The sequence below is a fragment of the Pieris rapae genome, chromosome 8 (genome assembly GCF_905147795.1).
Source record: "Pieris rapae chromosome 8, ilPieRapa1.1, whole genome shotgun sequence".
In the NCBI taxonomy this organism is placed as follows: domain Eukaryota; kingdom Metazoa; phylum Arthropoda; class Insecta; order Lepidoptera; family Pieridae; genus Pieris; species Pieris rapae.
The window spans coordinates 10,547,451-10,553,295 of NC_059516.1; positions in this window are offsets into that span (position 1 = coordinate 10,547,451).

Here is a 5,845-nt window from a genome sequence, read left to right on the forward strand (position 1 = left end):
TTTTTTTGCTACTTCATACAAATCAAACAGATTTTGACTTTTGTGATGTTTTACAGATAGAAGTTTGCAACGTATGCCGATGACTTTCTCTTCTCACTTATCATTCCACATTTTGTGTAGCCAGCTTCCATATTCTAGAGTAAAACAGCTAACCCCCCAACCAGTCACCTATGCTAATACTTTGCATGAGAGAAAGAGATAACTTGCAGAGAATACATTTCCCTCTTTCCTCTTTCTCTATCAACTTATACACGTCAATCCTACTATTACTTGGAGGCTGCAAAGTGGATTGGAAAATTACATAATTTTTATATTTATGTATTTTTAGCGACATTTATAGCGGCGAGGGCGGCAAACTTCACAGCCTCTTGAAAATCTGTAAATCCGTAACTGAATGAAAAAGATCCAACTCGCTTTAATACATAACTGAAGATATCCTAAAATAATTACTAAAAAGTGATTGATTGACGCATTGACACAACATCAGCATAATATTACAGTATGCGGTAAGCTTTTTATTCTAATAATCATCTCTTTAGCTACGGATAGAAAACAAAGTGCAGTACTCAGTGCACTAGTAAATTCAACTTTATTCTAACACAGTTAGGTTGCAATCCAAAAGCTCGATCAACCGAGACTTATGACGTTATACAACAGGGTAGGTTATGCAACTATGAATAATGGTTGATCATCGATTATTCTATTGATATTTCTACCAAAATATACTATAATTGGCGGTTTTGCTAGCAACCGGCTATTAAAAGGTTGCGAAACATCAAAATATTTTTTAAATACTTTTGTGAAAGGGCGTGATATGGCCTATGGATTTATTTCAATTTGAATTCCTGTGGGTGGGTTTAATTATGGGTATTAAATCTTTGGTAATTAAGTTGCGAAGGCTTTGGCCCATTATACATTTTCTAGGCATTTATATTACGATTATACGCGGCATATATTGTCTTACAATGTATATTATTTTGTTAGTTAGAGTCTTGAGTACCACGCATTTCTTTCTCCATTCTTTTAAAGCCAATAGTTCTACACATCAATAATCCGAAACAATTATTTTGCCGGAGATCAAATGCACTATCTATGGCTTAAATTTATTCAAGGAATGTATTTTAACAATTTATTAGGTTTAATATAAATATATGTATATTAATTTCCCTGAAAAAACATAGTTCACCCGTGCACGGCTTGACCCAATCGATTAAGTTTTTGCCACACGCGTTTCTAAATAAAATCATAAATTTAAACATGGCGGTAGGTGGCAAAAAATCGTACATTATGAAATGCCCCGGGCGTGGCATGGTCAATTTATGACTATATCTTATGGCCCATTTTTGACCATAAGTGCTTTGAACATTGTTGTTCATATCGGTTCCCACATTATTTCTATTTTGAGTGATATTGTATGTTATTGAAATGCATAAGGTTATGAATAAGTACTTTTTTATATTAAAACTCTTTCAATGACTCAACATTTTAAATTGTGTATGATATGATATATTCATTTCAAACACACAAATTTACAAAATTTTTAATCATGTAGATGTAACAATAATAATAATAAAATCAAATTAATAATAATAAAATCTGCCAGCGTTAAAGCAATACAGCGAGGAAATCCATTCTCGTTGTATTGCTTTAGTGCGATACCTATTCGTTGAGCAAGGAAACTACCTGCTAGAAAGAAAGAAATAAACTAAAATATAATAATATTAATAAGCACCTTTGTACTTGAACCCTACGGCCCATGAGACTCTACTCCAGAGATAACAAAAGCAGAGGACTCTTTTAATTGAGTTTAATTTTTTCCACCTTGGTCTGCTGCCGCACCAGCTTTTGTGCTTCTCCGAAGGAAGTAAGATGGGACTAACGTGTACACAAGTAGCATCCCAGATCAAAAATCTTCCAAGGGAGACATCCTACAGAGACGCGTGCCATCGTCTCCAGCGATTAGTGATCCTATTTAGAGATTTTAGCCAAGTTCATCAGCTAATATTATATAATTAAATTTTACGTTAAAACCTTCCACTGCCCTTCCATTTAGTTTCCTTAAATCTGTCGTTAAGTAATGGAACATTAAATACTTAGGTCGCACTGTTCATTAAATATATTTAATTACAGATTGTTAATGAAGACTCTGATCACGGCTGTCTGATTTACTACTTTGAGTGCGTGCGAAAACGTTAATTATTTTTGTTATTATTTTTATATAAATACTCATTTATAACGTAATACTGTCTACAGTACATCTATTGTTTTATATTTAATCTACAATAATGAATTCGAGAGATAGTCCGTTTCATTTAAGGCAGGTATCAAAGCAAGCGTATCTAATTCCATTATTTTGCAAGCATTAGCTGAGCCGCAAACTCGAAGATTATACATTGTTACCGCATCCCTAATTTGACATAATAGTGGTCACAATTTTGAGATCATCATGATGAATTTTCTAATACAATATTTATAATTAGTCGTGGAGAATAAAACGACATTTAATTTCACTATCTAAGTTAAGAATTACGTTTTTGATGTAAAATTTAAAATAGTAAATAAAATAGATTTTTTAAAGATATGTAAGCCTGGGCCTGATATAAATTCCAGAGATTTTGGATCTATTACATTCTTCTTTTAGATGTTTACCGCTGCACAACATACAAAAGAAACTGAAACAACACCACTCTTAACACAAAAACCAACTAAGATACTCGTTTTTTATATATAACAAGCGAACCGGCTGGCGGCTCATATGCTGTTAAGTGATGGACTCTCTCAATGCCAAGGGCCTGCGAGTGCGTTGCCGCCCCTTTAAGAATTGGTACGCTCATCATGAAGTACTAAGCCGAAACGGTTCGGAAATTATTTAGTAAGCAGCTTACAAATAGTGGTGATGCGCGTAATGAAACCAAAGAAAAATGTTCCAGATCTGGGGCATTAATGTTATTAAAAGTCACCAAATTAGCCGAATAATAAGAGGCACTTGCGGCTTCGCTAAGTAGATGATCGCTATTTGATGACAAGCTCCTTCTTTGCTAATAGAATCAAATACCCTACAATTTGGGTCCATTATGACCTAGTCCTGTCATATCTGACCGTATTCATTATAACATCCTGCTATTTTCAATTTGCAAAATTACTTTTTTCAAAATTATGGGATTTGATGAAATGTGGCAGAAGTGGTAACAGAGAAATAGGATATCATTTACGTCTAAAGAAACAACGCAACTTATATACTTTTAGTACTTTGAGAAAAATTTAATCATAATATACTAGTAATTTCATGTATTTTTATAATAATTAACCAAAAACATAAAACATGTCTACTTTTTTACTTAAAAAAAAATATTTTATCATTTATTTCAGTGAAACAATATGGTTAATAGATATTCATTTGATAATGTAGTGATAAAATATCTAATATAATTCATTAGGTAACGCTTCTTCTATGTAAAATTCTACCTTGAATACAAATTTGCATGTAATATGTGGCAGAATATAATGGTATAATAATATGAAGTTGCACTTCTGCTGATATAAAACTAATACGACATTCTACTGTATGAATCACACAGTCTTCATCAAAACTAAGTATAACTCACGAACGTAAAAAAATTAATGTTTTGTATTGATCCATATGGGAGCCATATGATAAAGAGACATAGTAGAAGTCCGGGGTTACCTAAACCAAAGTAAGTGATTAATTTTGATATGTAGAAGTCTTCGCGATAAATTTCGACTCTGAGTATTTCTATAGAATGTGCGAATTTTTATAGGAAATCATAATTCGTCTGAACTCATCTCAATGTGGAAATGAATTTGGGTGCCCGTTTCAAGCAGAAGATCGCTAGCCCAAGGGACTTTGCCGTTAGCCATAATAGAGTTATTAACCCTACATGCCCAATAATAAAATTAGCTTCAAGCCTATTTTATAATTTATTTTTAATCTGTGAAAGACATTAAGTGTGAGATATTAGATTTGTTCTGCAAAATAAAGGTATTTTAGATGCGATAAATTAAACTCTGTGTGAAAAACATTTTTATAAATTTCGGTAACATATAACCGAATGTTTTGTGGTATTTAATAGTTAAATACATTTGGATTTTTATTATTTTTAAATTTTAAGAAAGTTAATGTTAAAGTTAATTTATGTAAAAAGGAACAAATCCTCAACACAATCCTTTTGGCTTCAATGTTATTTTTTTAAAACAGTGGCCGTCCGTATAACCTCGATGTCCGCCGTTCCACAACTGAGCAGTCAGCAAGGCAGTTTTTGCCGCGCACCACCACTTTGTGGAACCAGCTGCTTACTGAAGTATTTCCGAACCAATTCGACTTAGGGTCCTTCAGGAAAAGAGCGTGCCAATCCTTAAAGGGCGGCAAAGCACTCGCGAGCCCTTCGGTATTGAGGGCGTCCATGGGCGGCGATGTTACTTAGCCTCATGCCCGTTTCCCCCGGTTCTATAAAAAAAAAGTCGCGCTACAACCTTTTCATGTCTGGGCTTCACTTTTCTTGTATCTGTTTCATGATCATTTGTAATTCTAATAGTATGTTATCTATTCCTGACACACGCCGTCGACTTCATGGGTCTAAGTCGGCAAGTTCTCACGATATTTTCCTTCACTGTCCGAGCGAATGTTAAAAGCGCACATTGAAAGAAAATCCAATGGTGCACAGCCGCGGCTAGAACCTACGGTCTCAGGGATTACAGTTGCTGAATTGACTCGGCAGCAGAGAGCTGTATTATGCTCTCTAATTTTGTTATAAGTGTCGGTTAAACGGTCTACGCAGTGTAGACCCAATGAATAAGTATAACACGGACTTACTGGACTTAATCTTTAATACTTTTCGTTCTTTTTATCGAATATTTTAGACGAATAACGCTAAATATAATTAAATGTCTTCATAATAAGCAGCGTGAGAGGAATTATACATCTACGTATAAACCGTTTACTGTAATTAAAATACATGCGGCAAGGCAATTTGTGAAAAAACAAAAGCCGATGGAAAATACAAGAGACAAAATTGTGGTTAGTGCGTCCTTACAAATATGACAATGTCCGTTAATTCCGGTGTCCGGCGATCGGTGATGCGTGCAAAATGTACACTATGGAAGTGCAGAGATGTGATCAGCAATAGATACGCAAGTTTTGATACTTTTAGATATTATGAGTTGTGTTTGGTATTCTTTCTGGGTCGGTCACTAATGTCGGAGTATTGTGGTATGGTAATGCCTGCCTCAATTAGTTCGTCTATATTCTTTTACTGTATATAGTTTTGAGGGCAACGTGTCTTTCGCTTGATCAATCCATCTCGTTGGCGAACGAACACGTGATCTTTGGCCATCTGCATAGTCAATCACGATGAGCTTCTCTACGTTCTCGTGGCATCTATGTATTACCCATGTGACCAAAGTACGAAATGATGCTTTTGTATTAGTTTTTCTAAAATTTGAAAGGCTTAATACCGAATAATAAAATACTAGTATCAATACTAAGTGATCGTAGTATATATGACAATATTGGCTATTAAACGGAAGAGCGATATCTTACAAATTCTGCTAGCTTCCGTCGTGAAACCTTTTTGGGGAATTATAGGAAGCAATTTTGTACGGTATTTTGAAATTTATCCGTCCTTTTCAAGGAAACCATGGCAAGGTAGCGTTTAATTAGAAATTAATACAATGGCGTCACTATAAGGCTAAGTTTGCCAACCTCTCTATTGACATTGAATATTTTTAATATATTGGGACACTTAAGGACAACATTAACTAGTATTCTGTAGAATCTTCTTCTAAATGATATATGGCATTTGTCTAACAATATTGGTAAACCTTCGAT